This window comes from Phalacrocorax carbo, chromosome 9 (assembly GCF_963921805.1).
Source record: "Phalacrocorax carbo chromosome 9, bPhaCar2.1, whole genome shotgun sequence".
Taxonomy (NCBI): Eukaryota; Metazoa; Chordata; class Aves; order Suliformes; family Phalacrocoracidae; genus Phalacrocorax; species Phalacrocorax carbo.
This window is the reverse complement of record NC_087521.1, coordinates 24,597,310-24,619,808: the sequence shown is the minus strand read 5'-3', so window position 1 is coordinate 24,619,808 and position 22,499 is coordinate 24,597,310. Positions and strand designations below refer to the sequence as shown.

General features: G+C 48.2%; 1 protein-coding gene across 2 annotated transcripts in view; it reads left to right on the top strand.

Moving 5' to 3' along the window:
* The window catches only part of CCDC85C (coiled-coil domain containing 85C), a 118,959-nt gene that overhangs the window by 49,174 nt on the left and 47,286 nt on the right, over positions 1-22,499 (top strand). The window lies entirely within an intron of this gene.

The following is a 22,499-nucleotide window of genomic DNA, read 5'->3' as shown; positions in this document are numbered from 1 at the left end:
CTAGCCCCCAGGCTTTGGCTCCCTGCCTCCCCCATACTCTAGTCTTTGCCCTCCTGCAGTCGCTCTTACAGGATTTCCCAGATCCGAGATCCCTAGCCAGCAATGTTATCTTCTGTGGCTGAAAACAGCACTTTTAGGCACTGAGGGAGTAAGTAGGAACCCTTTTATTTTTGTGATACCTCTTAATGCATTTTGCTTGAGGAAGTGTTGGTTAAAAGGGTCGAGTAGGGTTAGAGAAGATAAATTTGGGCCTCTGGGTGTGCTGTAGCTTGATGGGCACGAAGCTCTTTTTGTCTCTGCCCCTGTCAGAGACTCGCAGAGCTGTCATATCAAAGGCTGGCACCGGCTACTGCAGCACCATCAGCACTCGCTTTTCTCCTCCTTCTGGCAAGAAATTTGCGTGGAAACCATTTATATTATTTAATAATGATGACTAATACTTGAGAGTGGATATCTGTGCAATGTAGGACTGTGTCTGTCTGAGGTCTCAGCACTTACCCTCTGTTTTCTGTGCCCAAGAGCACAGCCTTCTCTAAAAGATAAAAATGAAAAATATTTTGAGGAATCCTTTTCATTCTCCCTTTTTGAGGGTGAATCACCCTGAAAACTAGTTCTCTGAGACTGCCCATCTCAGTGTGTGTTGAGGAAAAACTGGGTGATAAGTAGTTTTGGGGGAGAGGCAAAGAAGTGCTGGCAGCCCTTGTCTCTTCTGGAACATGCATTCTTGTGCACTTTTGAGGGCATTTTGTCCCAGCACTGGGTAACAGCCAAACCTCCAGCATCTTCCTCCTTCCCTCCCTTGTGTGTGGAGGCAGCAGGGTTACACAGTGTAACCCCCTGGTGTAGGGACAAGGGACACACATCTTCATGATCCTGGGGGTTGTCAAAGGCCGGTCTTGGCTCCTGGTAGCAGCTGAGGATGGCAGGAGGATTCTGAGCTATGAGGTGAAGGGCAGCTGGGCTTTTGCAAAGGTACCCCCATGCAGTCCTATCCCAGTCACTGCAACCCTCACAGCAACCCACAGCCCGGACACCCTGTGCTGGGCAAAGTCTGAAGAGCTCCTTGGAGGGTCCCAAGCAGCTCAGTATGATGGAGCAGCCTGATGGAGCACCCTAAAATTAATCCACTCTGTGACACGTGCAGCTGGTTGGGCTGAGCTCACCGGGAGCGAATGTTTTGCCTCACACATGCCATTTTTGAGCACCAAGTTATGACTTCTGTATTGCTCTGCTTTGGCCTGAGTGTCCTGCTGCTGGGTACTCATGAAGCCTCCAAGGTCTGAGAGGTCTCTGTTTAATTTAATATTTTTTTTTTTGAGGGGAAAATGATTTACTCAGTTGCAATCTTACTCTTTTCTCCCCATCACCTCTCAGGACAGCGCCTGCTTCCTTTCTAAAGAAGCCATTAGCTTACATGCTCTGAACCAAAATGTTAGCTCAGCTGTAACAGATGGATGGATATGGGTATCATGTGGCAACTTAATGAATAATATCTATCACCTAATTTCCTGAAAGTTGGCATGTAATGAGGCTGGTGCCATGATTATTACCTCTGTAAATCATGACTTTAAGATGATGACAATCCCTCCTGCCCCAAGGATACAGGACAGCCAGACAATGATGTACACTTAATTGCTGTGTGAGAGGCAATGTGTTCAGGAGCATGCCATTGCCTCTAAATTATCTTATGCAGCACAGACGCTAGAGGAGATTAGTGCAGATTGGAGGGGAGGGAGGGCCCTGACGTGCTGTGAGGTGCTGTATATATTTGTGTGTTTACTCACTTGAGCCAGCCGGTGGTGGTGGTGTGAGCTGGGCGGGGTGGGATGGAGGTGAGACTCCCAGGTTTGCCTTCTTGGTCTCTCCCCAGGACTGAAGGAGCAGTGGATGGAGAGGGGATCACTCACAACTGGGTGGAGATGCTTCCTTTGTTTTTCTGACGAGTGCTTGTGGCGAATACTTCTTTGGACAGAGGACTGTGACCTCCTAAACGGTGACCTTGGCTTGGGGGGGTGGAAGCTGCCAAACCTCTACCCAAAACTCCTTCCACTACAGGAAATCTCTGTCGCCGTTTCCTTCCTACCACACACTGCAGCTGGCCATAAAGCAGAGCTGATGCCCACATTGTGGGCTGTTGGCTTGCTCATGCAGCTGCTTGCTAGCCGAGGGAGGCGTCCCTGCTTGCAGGGCCCTCCCAGACCATCTTGTTCTTCATCAGTTGATTGGTAACCACTCCTAGTTCAATTCTTACTCTGCTGGGCTTTTATGGTGTCTTTCATTGGGTGCTATGCTCTGACAGTTGACAGGGATGTGGCTGGATTGTGGATGGATCAGGTACTGCAGCTGAGCCTTGGAACCTTGGAAAGCTGCTACTGCCAGCCTGCCTGTGCTGCTGGTTAGTGCTGCTTTTTTTTCTGTGTTGCCCCCCTTGCTTGAGTACTTCTTTGTGTTTAAGTGTTCTTTCCCTTTTAATTCTGCCCCCATCTCCCTGATGCGCTGGCCAGCGTGGTTACAAGCTGGCTGGCTGTGGGGCATAGCAGTGGACGTGCTGCTGCTCTGGTCCTCTCCTCCACTTCGGTTCTTCCAAGCCGTGTGATGAGCGTAGGTGACAATAGCCTCAAAACTGTGACAGGAGCTGCTTTGAGTTGGACGAAACATCCCACTGGTCTGATGTCTTGTCTCCAGCAGTGCCCAGGGAAATTAAAACTAGGGCAATGTGATGATCGCATACAATTATGTGTTTCCCTACAGTGCTTGTTTAGCCTCCAGTGATTTGCAGCACAAGGACTTCCCAGACCAGGAGTGTTACCTTCAGGTTTGGTGGTCCCTGTGCAGCCACCAGCAGCATCATCATGGCTGCTTCCATTTCCTGCAGCGCAGCCCCCAAATCCAGATGCTCGCCTGGTTTGCAGGGAGATGGCTCTAAAACCAGCAATACCATAACGGCCTGGATAATGTGAGCCACAGGCCACTTCCAAAGCCACCCCGTGCTCTGAACCACGTGGGATGGGATTGCTTGGCTGCATGTTGCCAGGGAGCCACCAAGGTGCTGGAAGAAGAGACCCACTACACCAGCAGCCCCCCATGTGTGCGGGGGAGTGGCGTGCCTGAATTAGCCTCTCGTCCCTCTGATGTTGGCTCCCACAGTGGTGACCAGTGTCACCCTCCCCTGGCCCTGGCCTGCCGGGCTCCCAGCTGGAAATGCGGGCAGGTTCTGCAGAAGGAAAGTGAGGGCGTGAGCAGCCTGCACGAGCACAGAGCCAGAGGGGGCATGTGTGACTATCTTGGTAAGATCCTTCTGTGGCTCTGCAAGCAGCCACCCTCAGGAGCACCCTTGGGTTTGCTGTTTCCCGAGGATTTTTGCAGCTGAAAGGTGGCCTGGAGCATTTATTTGCTTTCCTTCCCCCAGGTAAGCAAATGCCATCCTGCCAACGCTTTGCAATGACAGAAGATGTTCCTGTACCTGCTGGAAAGAAGCTTATCTGCTAAAGCAATGGTGGCCATGCCAACTGATTTCCCAAAGTAACATGGGTTTCTTCTCTTTAATTCTCCATGGTGAACTGGTTGCTGTTGGTCTGAGACTGCGCTGAGCCCTTTTGTCACTAAAGACATTGTAGTGCTTATGGCATTAGCGGTTACATAAGCTGACTGTCTCCGAGGGGGCTTTGCCTGGCGTGATGCTCCTTTAGGGTTAGGTAAGAGCCAGCCACAGAGCAGGGGGATGTGAAAAAAAAATACACATCTGTAGTCAAGAGACTTATTTGAACTTAACACACGCTGCAGGAAAACCCAGGTTTTGGAGTTTTCATGTATTCTCTCTGGCTCTGCAGATTAGAGGGGGACCGTGGGAAAGCTGCCAGAGCTTGGAGATCAATCCGGCCTTTGTAAATCCTTTCATCTGACTGTCGGCTTCATACAATTGAGTGTAACCCAGTTTATTATTGTTCGTTGATTAAATTCCTGTTGGTCAACACAAATAGTGCTGCACAGGCTGTGTGTTTGTGGGATGTAAATTGGCATTGCAAAGCATTTCCTAGAGAAAGGCAGGGACGACCTGTCATTTAAAACCACATTCAGGGGATGTTTAGGGGGAGAAAGGACAAATCCCTCCATGCAAGCGACTTTCCAGGCATTTCTCACGTGTCTTTGGAGGCTGAGCCTGCAGTGAGCGACTGTGAGGCTTGGGTCCCTGCTGTTCTGGCAGTGAAGGCAAGCAGCCTCCGGAGGGATGTGCTCACCAAGCCCCTGTGTCTGCAGGGTGTGGGAGGCGTGGTGTGGGGTGGACCCAGCATGTATAACTAAGATTAATGGGATGAAATTAGGTGAAGGAGAAAGTCACCAGGAAATGTTTCCTCAAGGTGAAAGCTATTAGGCTGCAGCAGTTTCTCGAGGGAAGTGATGGTTGCTTACTTACTTGGATCATATTATAATGAGAACATGACAAAAACTTGGCTGGGAAGAGGAGATGGGTGACATCAGCGGCTTTAGGGGGCTCTGGTGGGACGTGAACCCCCCCAGGAACAGTGTGTTTCTGGGAGGGATGGAGGGAGCAGTGACTGGGACTTTTGCCTCTCTGCAGGGCAGGGTCTTCAGCTGTGGTTTGAACCCAGGGGAGCTGGGGGTTGCTGTCTGCCAAAGCAAGACATTACTGGTACCTGGCAGCAGGGGCTTGTCCCAGTTTAAGGCAGAGCTCTGGCAGGCCCTGAAATGGTATGCCCCAAATTTGTTGCCCTTCCTCTTTCTAAATACTTGCCTGGCTTGTAAGGAGGGAGGAAGGCATAAGACAGAGTTCTTAAGAGCGGGAGCAATTGGCTAACAAATAGTTTGGGAACCTCTGTGCTAGATGACTTGAAACATCTTTATGCTTTTATAAATGGTGTTAACTTGAATGTCCGTCTATTTTCCTTCCACATCCTTGTGCCCAAACCAAAGCAATCCCCTTTATCTTTGGGTGTAACGATTTGTCTCCCATCTCCATGCAATATGCACACCTAGAAAATAAGGCCACCTGCTTATTGAAAGGATGCCTGTGCTTAGTAGTCTTTTTTCTTCTATGCGTGTAATGAAGAGGTATTTGTGGAAAGAACGTCATCTTCTCTCCCTCTACGAGTTCTCAGATAGTCCTGAGATGCGGGCGCAGATGAGCCCCAGGTGACCCTCTGCAGTGAGCAGACAGGAGATGCCTCAGGCTGTACATGATTTGGAAGGAAGGCGTTCATGTCAGGGTCCCTTTCTGCATCCCTTCCCTTTGTCCCAGCGCTGCCATGATGTGTGTAACCAGAACTGACTCATGGACGTGACACTATGGAGCAAGCAGGGGCCTTACTGCTGAGAGCCCACTCTTCAAGGCCAAAATGCAAAACATGCCTTCGAAGGCCAACGTGCAGAGGTGGATCCTGCGGCGCCTGCATGCTGCTGGAGCAGCGAGGTTGAGAGCGAGCCATGGAGGCCACCTTGGAGACCCAGAGAAGTGCATGTTAACTGGCATTGCAGAGAGCGGTCAGGCCACAGTCCAAAGGTCTTGAGTGAGAGGTAATAAACCTGTTAATAAATAACAGGGAAAGCTGGCTGCATTGCATAGTTTCAGTTTTTGAATGTAACCTCAGGGAAACATGGTAGAGGTTTGCACAGTCCTTTTGCAAAGACGTAATGGGCACTTGTTTGGCTTGTGGGAGCAGTAAGACTCCAATTGCCTGGTCTCTGAATCATTGTGGCATTGATTTTATTTTCCCCAGTGGCCAAATGCCTGGGCTCTCCTTGGCTGCCCCAGGCAAGGTGACAGCGCAGCTCCCTGCTTTGCTCTAATCACCAGGGGACTTGTCCTGCGGGACGCTCCCAGCCGCCTTCCCTTGCAGGGGCGGTTGCTCAGCATCCCCTGGAAAGGGTCAGTGCTGTCAAGGACCGGCTTTGTAGAGCACTTCGTAAAAGTCCTGGCTGGTGGTGGTAGCATGGTGGAGAGGGAGTCACAGTTATCAGAGAGATTTATCTGAGGATTTACTTGCTACTTCTAAATGATTTCTTCTATTTTTATTGCAGTAATGTTGTACTTCTAATTTATTCTAAAACAGATTTTGTTTCCTGTTGTCTCATTATTTCAATCCAGCCCAGTGATACATTGTAATCTGCTCCTCCATCTTGTTTCTACTCCCTGTAGACATTATGCTGTTAGGAAGTGCTTAGGTATTGTCTAGCCTTTCTTTCCAGGCATTAATTATATGTTTACTATATTGAGATTCATAAGCCAGGCCACGTGTCACACACTGTAAGTATCTGGAGTCTCTGTTTTGCTCGGTTTTGGGATACAGCATATTTTTGGCTGGCCTATTGCTGTTCCCAACTGGCCCTGGCAGAGCACGCGCTGGTTTGGCATAGCCAACACATTATGCTCGACAGCCCTTTTCCTGTTTAATTTCCTTTCGCTAGCTCCTGCGGCAGGGCAGCGGGAGCAGGCAGGAGAGGGCTGCAGGTAGGAGGTGGGGCATCGCTGCTTTCCAAAATGAGGATTTCCCTCCACCCTAGCATAAGGCCATAGGCAACACCTCTGCTCTCTTTGTGTAATTTGATGGCATGAAGGGGCTCCTCTGTGTTGAATTTTATCTCAGGTGAAAGCTGGCAGGGATTGGATCCATGCCATCTTCCAGCTTGACACCGAAGGGCCATACAGTGAATTAACTGTGCACACTTTATCGTTTTTATGCGTGGCTGTTTTTCCTGTCTGTACTGAGTCCTTAAAGGTGTTTGGTAAGAAACGCACCTTCTTCCCACGGTCACACAGCCATTGGAATGTGTTTATGAAAAGTGAGTTAAAATACTAGGCAATCACAGCACATAATGTTTAACTACGGTCTGCAGTAGGAGAGCGTGAGGCTGAGTGGTTTTCTGCTGCTGGGTGGAAAGGAAGAACCGGGCAGGGGAAGAGGGAAGAACCAACTCAGAAAATACCTCAAATCGGAGGGGACTGTGTGGAAGGGAACGGGGTCCCTCAGTGCTCTGGACTGGAGCAGAGCTTTGCTTCCCGAAACACTGGCTTGCTGGGAGAGACAAGCACATTAAAGCAGCTAATTGCAAAATACATGTAGATTCAAAACTGAAGTATGGGTGAATGCTGGGACCTGTGCAGGTGTCCGTCCTAGCTGGAAGGAGCCACTGGATCTACAGCTGCAGTTATTTTTGGTGAATCGGACCGGGCGCGGGGTTTCTGCCTGCAGCGTAGCCAAGCTTCGTGTCCTTGGCCATAGACATCCGTTGTGTCTTTGACACAGACGTGCACAATCCCCAACTCCAGAAGAGCTTAGTGTGCAGGGACTTAGCCATTCCCTGGTGATTGCCTTAAGCTATGGGCTTGTGGCTATTTTAGGCTTTCTCCCTTTCTGAGGGTCTGACCAGAAATTTCATCCTGAGCTAGAAATTGCACATAATTGGAATCGCCTGTGTTAAAAATGGTCACTTGATAAATCAGCGTTTTCCTATGAAAAACTGCTTTACCTAAAAATTCCCAACCAGCCCTCGTCCCAAGGAGCGTGGCAAGAGTGGGTGACACCGTGAAACCACGTGTCTTGCTTGTCCCTTGGGTGAAAGCCCTCCGCTGCCAGCCCCAGCTGTGGGAATGAGGTTTGTTACCATCCTGCCCAGTGTGTAATTGCCAGCCATTACCGGATAAATGCTTTTTGCTGGAAAAAGACCAGCAATTTTTAACACCTTTGCTACCTCGCGCTTTTTTAGGCTCAGGGGGAGAGATGGGGGCAGCCAGTGCTGGGGCTAAGGGGGGGGTGTGGGGCAGCCTGGACCTGGGCGGGGGGCATAACGAATTCCTGGGCACACAGAGGCGGTTCAGCAAGTGTTGGGCTCCAGTGGGCCTCTGGGTGGAAGGTCTTTGATCTGACTCCAGCCTTTTCCCACCGAGGCATTGCTTTTGAATGCGTTCCTGCTCTCAGTCTTGCCACGCATGGCAGACAAAGGCGAGGGGAGCGGGGAAGGGGGGGGCCCTGTTTACCCTCATCAGGAATGGTCGAGTGGCCCAAGTCAATAGAGCCTATTTTTCATTAACCTAATCATTAGTTTTTTCTCGCTGCCAATTACATTTTTCCTGTCGGAATTGAGAAGGGCATTGTGTGCATCTATGAGATTTTTTTTTTTAATAGGGGGCTGCCTGAACATGGTGGGGGTATTTGAAGAGTGAAAATTAAAGTTTAATTTCTCTCTGGACGTAGTGGAAGAGGACTTTTTGAGTTTTAATTATCACACAGCTTGGATTCCTGACGTTTGAGGACTACATTGGAAAGGCTGGTTTCCATTGTGTTGAGTGGATAATTATGCAGCCCTCTCCCGGGCTCACTGTGTTTATTGTCCAGAAGAATCTTCCCAAGCAAAAGGGAGGAGCAGATTTACAATCCAAAATGCATTTTCAGAGCCTGCAGAAGTTTCAACTTGATGTTTGCAAAGAAAGACTTTTGCAAATATATAAGATCTTCTTATTTACCCTTTTAACAAAAAAACACAACCCTTTCATCAATTTATCTGGTAATCTGCCTTTCCCCCCACAGGTTGCTTAGGAAGTAGTTTTGTAAACTAAAGAAAGCCCTTCTGCAGCCGGACTGCTTTGCGCTATCAGTTTCTAAGCAGGATTCCTTCAAAGGCAGTGGGAATTTCTGCATGAAACCTACTGTCCCATTTGTATGTACGATGTTGAATACAAGATTTATAGCCATCTGAAACTTGGCAGTGCTTCTTACCTGGGAGGTAAAGTTAATCTATCCAGGAGAAAATGTTGAAGGATTCAAACGAACCTAAAATTTCAAAGCAAAACTCAGTCACAACTGTTCTGTTTCACAAGGCTTTGGATTAACCTGATACCCTTCCCCCAGGCTTTTGAACTGTTGGTGGTTAGAAGTTTGCCATAAAAATGGAAGAAACTTCAGCAAAGGTCTCATCAAATATGGTGAAGCTTTTGCAACTGCAGCACCCTACCTCCTCCCCCCGCCCCAATCTTTCAAGGGTGGGATCAAATCTGCATGTGTTTGGGAAGGTTCAAATCTGGGGGCAAATGTATTGCGCAGCTTTGGTCATTGTGGTGAGTTCAAAGAGAAGAATAGTGATTGTGGGTGCTCACTATTTCTCCTTGCTGAGAGGTGGAGTGGCAATAGTGCACAATGGAAACCAGGGAGCAGGTTCTGGGATACGCTTGTGCTCATTTCAGTGGATTTGCCAGAGGTAACTAACAGGGCAGTTGGGCGTGCAAATGTTTCAGATCAGCCTGTTTTCCAGAGCTCTCTGGCTGGGACAAAGTGACAAAGGGCTCTGAACCCAACTTGACTTTCATTTGCAACTCTTTTTGGTTTCACTAGTGCAAACTCAAGAGTCTCGTAGCTACCTTCCTATCTTGAAAGACCATGTGGTTGTTTTGGGGAAGGTAGCAGCTTATTATGGGGGTTTCTGGACTATTAAATTAGCTTACGGCAACTTGGTCTCCACTCCCCACATACTCAGTTTTCAAATTAGCACCTCTGTACTTCGTCTTGTGCAGCCCAAAGACTCATAGACACGGACACAGTTGTCTCTGTAGCCTTCTGCAGCCCCTTCCTCTGTCACAGTGCCTATGAGCCTTGACTGCAGTTGGACTGTCAGTGCTGCTGAGGCTGTTTCCTAACCCACATGGTTTCCTGGCATTTCCCAGCTTGTCTGCATTCACTGAGCATCTCTTTTTTAAGCTTTTTTGGCTAGAGACCATATGTTGTTACTATAGTCATACCGAGCCTCATGCATGTTGGCCTTCTGTGATTTAGGACTGTGAATTTCTGTGGAAAAGCTGGGAACAATAACTCTTAAAGATAAGAACTCTCTTTTTTGGAGGGGTAATAACTCTTGAAATCTCTGACTATGTTTTAAAACAGCCAACTGTTTCCAATATAACCTTTTTATTGCAAACATCCTATTAGTATCAGAAGGCCCTACCCCAGCACTTGTTCTTCTCCACACACCCTTGCCAGCTCTGCTTTCTTCTTTGCAAGCCACCATGCTGTTAGGTGAGACTTTCTGCATGTGATGGAAAACCAAAATGCATGGATGGTTTTGGGTTACTGAATCTGACATGCCAATCAAAGGCTGTTTAGTGATTTCATTTTTGCCTTCAAATAATTGTGCTTGATTTCTGGAATGTGAATGAAATAGCCACAGATTTTCTCATGCAATATTTGTACAGGGTAGGCATGGAAAACAGAACTGAAGGGGTCTTGGGGTCACCTAACCCCTCCCTTTGCCCCAAGACAGACTTAGCTCTACCTGAACTACTATGACAGATGTTTGTTTATGGTAGGCCTTGTTCTCACCAACAAGGAGGGGCTGGTGGGGATTGTGAAGCTCAAGGGCAGCCTTGGCTGCAGTGACCATGAAATGGTGGAGTTCAAGATCCTTAGGGCACTGAGGAGGGCACACAGCAAGCCCACTGCCCTGGACTTCAGGAGAGCAGAATTTGGCCTCTTCAGGGATCTGCTTGGTAGAGTACCATGGAGTAAAGTCCTGTAGGGAAGGGGGGCCAGGAAAGCTGGTTAATATTCAAGGATCACCTCCTCCAAGCTGAGGAGTGATACATCCCAACAAAGAGGAAGTCAGGCAAAAACGTCAGGATGCCTGCATGGATGAACAAGTCACTCCTGGACAAACTCAAAACACCAAAAGGAAGCCTACAGAGGGTGGAAGCAAAGACAGGTAGCCTGGGAGGAATACAGAGAAATTGTCCCAGCAGCCAGGGATCAGGTCATGAAAGCTAAAGCCCTGATAGAATTAAATCTGGCCAGGGATGTCAAGGGCAACAGGAAAAGCTTCTATAGGTATGTTGTTGGTGATAAAAGGAAGACTAGGGAAAATATGGGCCCGCTCTGGAAGGAAATAAGAGACCTCGTTACTCGGATGTGGGGAAAAATGAGGTACTCAATGACTTTTTTGCCTCAGTCTTCACCAGCAAGTGCTCAAGCCACACTGCCCAAGTCATAGATGGCAAAGGCAGGGACTGGGAGAATGAAGAACTTCCCACTGTAGGAGAAGATCAGGTTCAAGACCATCTAAGTAACCCAAAGGTGCACGGGTCCATGGGACCTGATGAAATGCGTCCATGGATCCTGAGGGAACTGGTGGATGAAGTTGCTAAGCCACTGTCCATCACTTTTGAGAAGTTGTGGCAGTCCAGTGAAGTTCCTACTGACTGGAAAAGGGGAAGCATCACCCCCATTTTTAAAAAGGGAAAAAAGAAAGACCTGAGGGGCTACAGGCCAGTCAGTCTCACCTCTGTGCCTGGCAAGATTATGGAGCAGATCTTCCTGGAAACTGTGCTAAGGCACATGAAAAATAAGGAGGTGATTGGTGACAGCCAGCATGGCTTCATTAAGGGCAAATCATGCCTGACAAATTTGGTGGCCTTCTATGACAGGCTTTGAGCATTGGAGGATAGGGGAAGAGCAACTGGCATCATCTACCTGGACTTGTGCAAAACATTTGACACTGTCCTGCACGACATCTTTGTATATTGGAGAGACATGGATTTGATGAATGGACCACTAGATGGATAAGGAATTGGCTGATTGTTGCACTCAAAGAGTTGTGGTCAATGGCTTGATGTCCAAGTGAAGACCAGTGATGAGTGGTGTCCCTCAGGGTCTGGTGTTGGGAGCAGTGCTGTGTAACATCTTTTTGAGTGACATGGACAGCAGGATTGAGTGCCACACTCAGCGAGTTTAGCAACAACACCAAGCTGTGTGGTGTGGTCAACATGCTGGAGGGAAGGGGTGCCATCCATAGGGACCTTGACAGGCTTGAGAGGTGGGCCCGTGCGAATCTCATGAAGTTCAAAAAGGCCAAGTGCATGGTCTTGCACCTAGGCTGGGGCAATCCCAAGCACAAATGCAGGCTGGGTGGAGAATGGCTTGAGACCAGCCCTGAGGAAGAGGAGTTGGGGGTGTTGGTTGATGAGCAGCTCAACATGACCCGGCAATGTGCGTTTGCAGCCCAGAAAGCCAACCATATCCTGGGCTGCATCAAAAGAAGTGTGGCCAGCAGGCTGAGGGAAGTGATTCTCCCCCTATACTCAGCTCTAGTGAGACCCCACCTGGAGTGCTGCGTTCACCTCTGGGGCCCCCAACATAAGAAGGACATGGACGTACTAGAGTGAGTCCAGAGGAGGGCCATGAAGGCCCTCGTTTGAAGAGTTGAAGAGGAGGGTTGTGATCAGAGGGCTGGAGCACCTCTCCTATGAAGCCAGGCGGAGAGAGTTGGGGTTGTTCAGCCTGGAAAAGAGAAGGCTCTGGGGAGACCTTAAAATAACCTTCAAGTACCTGAAGGGGGACTATAAGAAAGCTGGCGAGGGACTTTTTATAAGGGCCTGTAGTGATAGGACAAGGAGTAATGGCTTTAAACTGAAAGCGGGTAGATTTAGATTAGATATAAGGAAGAAATTCTTCGCTGTGAGGGTGGTGAGGCACTGGAACAGGTTGTCCAGGGAAGTTGTGGATGCCCCAACCCTGGAAGTGTTCAAGGCCAGGTTGGATGGGGCTTTGAGCAACCCGGTGTAGTGGAAGGTGTCCCTTCCCATGGCAGAGGGGTTGGAACTAGATAATTTTTAAGGCCCCTTCCAACCCACACCATTCTATGATTCTAATGTGCCTGTGAAAGCCGTCATCAACAGCAATTCTACCACCTCCCAAGGCAATCTCTTCTAGCCCTTAAATATCCCTGTTATTAGAGAGCTTGCTCTTCCTGGGAGGTCATGGAGAACAGTTTATTCACTTCATGATTTTTTTTTTTAACTTTTGGACAATCATTTACATATTGAATCTGTTTACTACATCTATGTTTGGTCTTTTATTTGCCTGGCTAAACAATCTGGGCTCCTTCAAGCTCTCCTGCTAGATAATACTTTCCATACTCTGATCCTCCTTATTTCTCTCCTGAATTCCTTCCAGCTAGTCCGCATGAGTCTTGAAGCATGACGCCTAAAACTGGACACAGATCCCTATTTGAGATCTTTAATAGCACCAATGAAGGAGGATTATTTCGCCTGTTTACATACAGGGCTCTTGTTTCTGCATCACTATATGATCCCACATACTGCTTTTGCTCAAATGAGACACTGTTTCATGTCCAGTTTATGATTGCAATAGCCCCCAACTTCCTTTTTCACAGAACTGATGCATACGAGGAATCGAAGGATGCTGCCTTCGAAAAGTCTAGGTTGACCTCTGCAGAGGTTTTGAGTGTGGCACACTGGCAATGGGATGAGCTTAGCCTTTGGTTGTTGTGTAGAGACAGGGAGAGTGGTTACTGCAGTGGTAGCCAAAGTCAGGTGGGAAGGGCTGGATTTTGGAGGTGGCAGGGAGGGATTAAGTAACTGGATTGGTACAAGTAGAAATGAGTACAGCCTGTCCCCTTGGTTTTAGGGTTTTTCCCTGGCACTGTACTCTCTTGGTGACTTCTAGAGGCTGCGGCATTTGTTGAGGTGCCCCCAAAAGGAGGGCATAGAGCAAAGTGGGCTACTCTTTCCGAAGCATCCACACCATCCCAAATGTTTTGAGTCATTTGTAGCTGGTGGAAAGCCACTAATCGGCTTTGGGGCTTTTTTTGACCAGGTCATGTGACCATGCTACCAAGATTAAAGCAGCACGAGGAAGGAAAAGAGGCTTAAACAGATGAGGGTGCCTGGCAGGTCATTTTAACCTTTTCATAATCATTAAAGCTGCAGAATCCCATTAATGGTGAGTGACTTGCAGCTCCGATACCCAAACGAGTGCTGGTGACACAGCTTTCTGTTCACCTCTGCCTTCCCCCAAGGGAGAGTCTGGCACAAATGGCTTGTAGGGTCTGAACTTCAAGCAGAGAGTCTGGCAGTTCCTTTGTGTGTATCGAGGAGTCCATCGCACCAATGAGAAGGAATCCATGGATCTATCAAAAGCGGAGGATTTGTCTCTCTATATCTAAAATTAGACTCTCATGGAAAGTCCTGCTTAGGCCATACTGTGGTAGATCAGCCCTTGCCCATCTGTGGCAATAGTAGAGAGGTACAGGATAAGGAAGATTATGATGATCTCCTAATTCACTGCTTTGGCACTGGTCAATGGGCTATGGCTTTACTTTGCTGGGATTGGTGACAGCAGAAGCTGCAGTGCAGCTCTGACAGGGAAAGCAGAGTTTTTTGGATGGATCTACGTTGACTAATGCACAAGGCAGTCAAAGAGCCTTCAGTTTGTTGGTGTTACTCATCTTTTCCTCTCTTGCAAGTTTTCATGAGCACAGCATCATATCCAGTAGTCAGTCTCATCTTCCCCTGTCCTTCCTTCAGCTTCTGCATCTTTTGTTGTCATATCATCTAGTAAGCATTGATAGAGAAAAGCTGGTACCATAGTATCTGGAAGGGAGGATCACTCTGATCCACCTGCAATTTGAACATTGTCCTACTTTCTCTATAATTGTCTTTTCTGCATTCAAGCAATCCTTCACTGAGTACATCTACGTTGTTGTACAGCAAATGGCTTCTTAAAGAGGCCAAGGAAAACCTGAATTCTGCCTGGTGCCACTGGGTTGTGATGGGTGTTGCAGGTATCACAGCACCTGGAACTGATCCAGAGAGCACCTGCCTCCCTCGGACAGTGCAGGCTTCTGTGTGCAGGGAGCAAGAGTGCCGCAGCGGATGTAAATTGGCTTTCCCCTGATACATGTACACCAGTCAAGACTGTCTGGCTGTGCGTGTCTTGGACATTAATATTTCTATCACTGTGTTTGCTTATTGCATCTAATTACAGTATGTCCACTCTTGCTTGAAAGCTCAGTCTGACGCTGGTCCTCAAAAAACTCACACTGTTCTCAGAGCAATGCCTGCAGTCAGGTGTTAAAATACAATTTGTGAAACAAACGCAATCTTTTCCTTGGTTGTTTACCTTCAAAATCTCTGGGGGATAGAAGGAACGATTTCTCCAGGAAACCTGGACAAAGAGTAGCGACTAATAGCCGGGGCTGAGCCTGTCTGTCATGCAGGCAGCACGTCCTGAGGGGAGCACATCCCAGCAGCCTGGGGAAGGTGCCATCCTCTTCAAGCAGGCTTACAAGGAGAGCTATGGAAAGCCCTGGAGAGCCGCAGCAGCACTGTCTGCCCTTGCCCACTCCCGGCAGCAGAAGAGGAGCTACCGGTTGTCCCCCTCAGGAGAGGGGAAGCGTGGTGTCAGACTACCAGACAGAGGTGTTTTACTACCTTCCTGTTAAGCAGGTTTTACAGGTTGAGTGGGTTAGACATCTCCAGTGGTTCCTGCCATGACAGAAGGATGGCCCCTGCGAAGACTGTCATGTAAAGGTCACCCAAGCAAGGAAGAAGAAACCAGTGGCCACTTTCTGATGGGATGGGCCAGCTCTCTCCCAGCTGCGCCGCAGTACGCAGGCACACACATGCACACGCGTCTCCTGCCCAATCAGCCGCCTCCTAATGAAATCCTGATAAGATATCAGGAGCTCTTGAGCTCCTGTTGACAGTTGTCATGGGCAGATGTTTTGCTGTGTGCTGGGATGATGTCACGGCTGGAAGTCGCAGTAGTGAGCTGTAAAAGCCGAAGGCAGGAGAGACCTTATCAGACTGTTACAGACTGGCTTGAGGCCTCTAAGCTCCCAGACAGGCCTAATGAACTGGAACTGAGTTGGGAGCGTGCAGTCTTGAAAAACTTTGGACCTCGTAGTTACAGGCTTGCTATGAAATATTAATTAAATAGCTGCAGTGGCATATGTCCCATCCTGCCGGAGCAGTGCTTTGCATCAGCACAGCCGTGTCGCCAGTGCGTAACCGCTGCATTGTGAGACTTAAAAAAAAATCATTAGTCTGAGACCAGATTTCTTTGTTGTTTGTGATTGGACTGACAACGGCACTTCTCTGTTGTTTTGACTAGCGTTTGAATACCTGTTCTATATCTGAGCTATCACCTGCACCTTGAAAATGAGTTCCTACCGGTCTTAGACAGATGTTATCATGGGTGGCTCTGGAAGCTACATATGGGCAGTGTCTCTTCAGTAAAAGTGTGCTGCAGCACCTCAGCTATGGAAATAAGATTTGGCCTTAGTTCTGTTTCTGTAAGTGCCCTCCTGCCACCTCTTAAACTCTGCCTGACAGAGTGCAGGGGAAACTCCTCCCAGTACAAGCCATGGTGAATGAAGTGGTAGGGCATGAGGTAGAGCAGGTTGGTATGGTTTGCTTGCAGAATATCTGGTAAAGCTACAAAAGGCTGAAGCTTCTGGCTGCCATAGACATTGTCATTGAATATTCTCTTACCACGCCCCAAGGGAGACCCCAAATTGTGCCCAAGCTCCTGCTGGGGAGGTGTGGGGATTGGGGTTAGCAGAGCATCATATTTTGGACCTGAGAGAAGGAGGGTTTAGGTCGGTGAGGATCTTCACCTCACTGCTGGAGTACTTCATTTGGCTTTTACATGCATTTTGTCTGCAGACCTGCCCTCTCATCCACTCACTTGCTTTCCCAGCTGCATTTAGTGATATTTTCAGTGGGGACTAGCTGGGTTGGAGCCTGGGTGACACTTCTACTCAGGCTGGAGAGCTGCCTTTGTTCAGTGATGACAAGGGCTAATGTGGGAACGGGGACCAACTCCCTTGGACACTGGCAGCATCCTCCAGGTTCTGGAATAAGTGGCTGAAAGCCCTCGCAGTGCTGTAGTTGAGGGCAGCATCTGCAAAAGCCAAGTAACTCAGAAGTGGCTTTGTGGTGTCCTTGTTCATATTTGAGCCATCCACTGAGTTAAGCCTGACATGAAAATTGCCTCACACACCAGTCTGAAACAGGGCATCAGGAATGGGGTTTGCTGGTAGGAGCAGAAAGATGGGGGGCTGCCTAGGAAAAAGCAAGCATTGTGGGTTTGTCTACCTCTCTCAAAAATTTCCTTTGATGACAATATAGAGAGATGTGAGCTTCATCTGCTTCCCAGCTGCTCTGAAGGAGCACTGTTACTTTAATAAATGAACTTCTTTACAAGAGGTAACCACTGGCCCGTTTTTCAGCCTGCTTGTCTGTGTCAAGAAGCAAAACCAGCAGAGCAATATGAGCCTGAAATACGGTGTTGAAGAGCAAAGGTGTGGTAACAAAACTGCCGACAAACAGCGAAATGTTTTATTGAGCACAGGTGAAGGTCTTTTTACGAGACAATCTTTGATGGAAGGGGAGGAAGTGAAAATGTCAGCAGCCCATCATGTGAAGGAGAAGGTGGCAGCTGGCCACAAGGTGCAAACCTGGCAAAGCATCACTCTTTCTTGAGGCTTTCCTCCTTGGGTTTTGATTTGGGAGAATGCCTTTAGGGTCGCTCCTTTTTATAAGGGAAGAGCCTTGTTTGCAGGACATTGACAACATAGTGCCTTAAATCACACTTAGTAAAAGTGGCTGCTAGGGAGAAAATGCAGTGGGAGGCAGCGGGTGTCCAGCCCGCTGGGGGTGTGGGGTGCCTCCATGGTACACGCAGGGATGGTGCTGGAGCAGAGCACCATGCTCCTGACCTGCCAGACAGCACCCCAGCCAGACACTGTGTAACCCCTCTTTATAGCTGACGTAGAAAAGACAAATCAAACCCCAGTGGGATGCCGTGGAAGAGGACTAAAGCACCTCTGTTGGCTTGAGTCTGCTCGTGCCGGGTTGTTCTCTATTGCCCAGGCTGGGTGTAGGGGCCGTCCCGCTGTGAGGGAGCCTGTGTTGGAGGGCTCTCCACAGCTTCCTTGTCTCACAGAACCTGCATTAACCTTTCCTTGCATCTCTGCTGTGAACTGCCCTAAGGAAAAGGATTGCATTTTTTTTTCTTATATCCATTTAAGAATATCATTGTCAAAAGTTCTTAAATAGAAGTGTCTCGATCTCAGCCATGTAGCTAACATACAAACCTCTGCTCTGCATACTCATGGTTTGGAGAAATGGCAAACAAGGAAATAAAACCATTTATTTTGCTACTGTCAAAATAAATGTATAATTCATTGTATCTACCCCTCTGACAGATTCCTCTGAAATCTCAGGTGAAGATTGGACAGGGTCTAGTGTTTCCAAGTGTCTTTTAAAGTGACACTGTTCTGTGCTCTGCAGGCTGAGGGATTGTTTTGATTGTTAAAACAGTTTCTAATTTATGTTTTAGAAAAGCTTCAGGAGCCAGGCTGTTCCCTGCTCTCTCAGAGGCCACTGAGTCAAAACAAGGTAGAGTGATTTGTCTTGCCTCAATTTAGCTGTAATGAGTATTAAGTGGTTTATCTATGTGGAGAAAAGTTATTCAGTTAGATTACATCCAAGTTGAATTACACTCCGTTCCAGATGGATTATATTTTTTAAGACAGTAAATCTTGAGGAGAGTGGATAATAACAGTAATGCTCCTTCCTGGGCTGGAATGTGACTCTTCTACCTCTTGTGGAGATAATATGTGGGTCTACATCCAACTAGTTTTTCAAAGGCTTTGTAAAGAAACAGGCCTCCAGGTTTTACGGCTCTGTGAACATTTTGGCTTGAAACATTTACATTGTACAAGTGAGCGATGGCTGATGGTGATTATGGTTTTCATCCATTTTGCTGTTGTGGGTAGCAGCCTGGCAGGGCCTGACTCTGTCTCTCTCCCTCAGCTCTTCTGCACTAAGTGTGATGGCTCTGACAGGGAGGGTGTTGGGTGAGAGGTGAGATGTTTTGATGGAAAATTCCTTCCTTCTGGTGTTATCTGGTCCACTAAGGCATCTATTGTTCATGCAGCTGGTGCTTTTCGCCCTGAGGAGTAACCGGAGGAGGATGTTGGCCCTGCTGGCATCCCACGTGGCACCAAGTGCCACACCATTCTCCCAAAAAGCTTATTCTTGGCCACGTGGCCTTGATCACCATCCTTGTCTGCTTCCCTGATACTGTGCCTCCCCTCACTGTGCCACACTTCTACAGAGCCAGCCGGCATAAGTTGACTGGCCAGGGTAGGACGAGGTGTCGGGTCACCAGTGAGGCACCAGCAGGCATAGGTGGACTCGAAGTCAGTGCCATGAGGTGGTCACCCAGGCAGGTGTACTGGGATACATGCCAGCACCCAGGGCTGGGAGCCGCTTGTTCCACCGAGGAGATGGCATTTGGGCTGGTAAAGGTGGAGCATTCCTCGTGGCTGGTGGCAGGCTTTGACAAGGCGAAGGGGACTGTCTGTTTAATTCCCAATGAAGGGGACGAGGGGGTCCAAGCTGCCAGCGATCCAGCTCTACCACCTCTCCTGGGTGGGTCAGCGAGGCTGTCCTCATCTCACAGCTCTGGGGCAGGCAGGGGAGGAGGGAGACTCACTGATAAGAGGAAGGTCAGAGGCAGAAAAATGTTGGGAATGTGTTTCTTGATCCAATGTGGGAGAAGACGCAGCCTGGGGTTTTGCTGCTCAGCCCAGCAGTGTTACTGCCTGCCGTCACGAGAGTTATGGGATTTTTTTAAACCTGAGATCAAGATGCAAACGGCTCATCTGGCACCTATCTCAACACAGGCAGGTCCAGAAGATGGAGGCAGTTCATCTCTGAGGGCACAGTGAGGATGGTGGTGGCTCTGAGCACTGTTTCTCAGCCTTTGCCTGAGGTGAAGCATCTTCTGCTCGCAAAACAGCTCATTTGCTTTTTTTTTTCTTCTTTTCTCCATATGTTTTATGTTGCTGTGGGGTGTTTTCTGTCTGAGGTCAGACATTGAACATAGTTTGGAGTTGAACGGTGGCATTAGAAGAATTGTAGCAAATTTCAGATCCGGCTTTCAAGGCTGGAGATAGCTGCAGTGTGCATTTGCTTCTGGGGACGTAGGGACTGCATTCCCAAGGGGGTACCCTTTTTTTGCCAGGGATATGAAACCAGTGAGGAAATAATTCTCTTACCATTTCCTTTTCTTTGGTAGCTATGCCCTGGTATTTCCATCAACCAGCCAGTCTTTTTTAGTATCCAGGGCCTGAACACAACAGTTTCTGTGTCACCATTCAACTGCTTAACCTTAATTTCATGTAGCTGTTAGCAGTGCTGGAACCTACCACAAACACATGTTGAAGAGGTTGCTCATGAGGTTCAGATTGTCAGCCTCCATCTTGGGTAACTTCCCACGGTGCTTGAACACAGAGCTGCTGGAGAGGTCCTTCTCCAGTTCCTCTGCCCTTCATGAGCATGGGACTGGGAGAAAGGGCTTGTCTGCATCAGAAATATTTCCCATAAACTTTTTTTTTTAGTAGCCGTTCTTTGCACACGATGTGGTGTGGTGGTCCACAATATAAACATGTATTGGTGATAAGAGAGTACAGAGGTGGGGAGGGCGGGGGAGGTTGGGGCACAGCATATAGCGGGCTCCCTGCCGCTTGAGAAACAGGCTTGGACTGCTCACAGGCACAGACTTAGTAAGTGTGGTTCTTATGGAGCCTGTGTCTGTTGCTGCCATCACATTGAGATCTTCTTTTGCATTATCAGGCAATTTTACCCTTGTTAAAGCAAGTGTTGCTGGCTGTGCAATTTATGCATATAGAGACTGTGCTTGGTCCAGAGGCGTATCTCTGATTCCCAGGCAGGCGTGGATTGAGCCTCTCCTTCGTTGCTGCTTTGAATCTTTCCTTGAAGCTGCTTTGAATGCCCGATACTTTGAGATAAAAATCAGGACTCCTGTATCAGGATCACTGCATTCATTGTGTAGAGGCACTCAGCTCTCCTGCTGCCCTGGCAGCATGCAGGTACCCGTGAAGCTGGAGGGCAGATGGGGAAGGACATCTTATCTGACCAGATCTACCGATGGAGGCTGTTGTATCCAGCACATGAGTGGAAATGGTAGAGTTTCTGGTTGTCTTCAGGCAGAGCCAGAGGCTGTTCTGAGAACTGTTTAGCCAAATGGGTATTTCTGGACTGAATTTAGGGTTAAATTAACAAAGTATGGTGGCCTAGGGCACAGAGGAGGTCAGACCAAAGGGTCCCTGGTCTTCCTGGCTTTGTATCTAAGAATCTCAAACTCCCCTCTTGCCATGCTGGAGGACAGGCTCGTTACTAATTCAGCAAGTTGTTCAGGCTGATGCTGAATTCTTGCTGACTGAAGTACTGCTCTTCTGCAGCATTATACTTGCCACCTTTTGATATGCATGACTAAATTCATGATGCTGTTGGCAGGAGGCCTTCGCGGGGAAGGTGCTATGGATTGGTCCCATAACCTACTTGGTTTGCCCTCTTCCCCTCTGACCTGGAGACTCCTCCCACGTTGGGGTGGTTGCTGGGCAGAGGTTGTGGTCCCTGCATCTGGGGGTGATATTGCTGTGAACCTTACCACCACTTATACTGTTCACTGAACTTAAATAGCTTCCTACCGTGTCTTAACCTTTTTCATGAGGACTTGTTTGGATTTTCTGGTTTTGGACAAAGCACAATCCAAACAAAAAAGTGAGCATATTTCCTCTGAGAGTATTTGTGCTTTAGATGGGCACTTGACTCCGATCCGTCCTGCTGTTTCTTTATGTGCGGTTTGGCACTTGTCTGTGGCAGTACTTTTTCAAGCATATTCCAATTTTTCTCTTGAATGGTCAAAGCACCCCCAGTGATTAGCTGTAGCTTGCATGCTAGCTCTTCTGCTAAACTGCCCGCAGAGTGGCCAAGAAACGGCATTCAGGCTTGCTCGGCAGCTACTGGCAAAGGCAAAGATAAGCCTTTTAGCGCAGAGCCAGCCTAAACCTTATATGTGCGCGTGGGTGTGCGTTTGTGTGCGTAGAGATGCAGCCAGTGGTGCCTGCTACCCATGGTGGGCCTGATCCTGAAAGGTGCTGGCAATTGCCAATGTGCATCGGCGTGAACACCCAGTTCCTCTCCAGTTCACGCTTGGCAAGAAGTCCTGTGGTTGAAGAGCACATTTGCAGTCATGCTGTAATACATGGAATGACGTAAAATATCATTCCATTTCATATTTGTGTAGAAAGTGTTTGAGCTTTTTCATATGTTTAAGCTGCAAAACTCTCTTTTCCTCCTGCTGTAACAACTCACAGCCTCTGCTACCAAAATTAGTAGAGGAGAAATTTTGTAAACATCCAGATGGATAGAAGGAACTATTGCAAACTGCTAAGCTATAATGAAAATGGAGAAAAGGTTTTCCCAGGTTCCTTTATTTTCTTCCCTGTGAAATTTGAAAATGTGTTGCTTCAAAGCATGTCTCAAAACGAAAAACAGATGTTTTGGAGAGCAGTAAGCCACCCACAGAGCTCTCCAGCAATATATCTTCTACGCCAGGTCATCCTATCTGGTGTTGCTGTCTTACTGCAGTGGTAAACTGGCCATTACATTCCTTCAGGTTGAATATTACCGTTTTATGTTAGGTTATTCTGTATTTTATTGTCCTGGTATTTCTTCTGTTCAGTGTCACGTGCTTCCACTAGAAAAGACAGATGTCCTGGGTAGGCACTTGCTATGTACGTCAGGCTGTGTGCATCCTGCAGCTCTGTGGTCTTGCTGTATACACTTCTTCCCCTTTTACAGCACTGGGACCTGTGGCAGT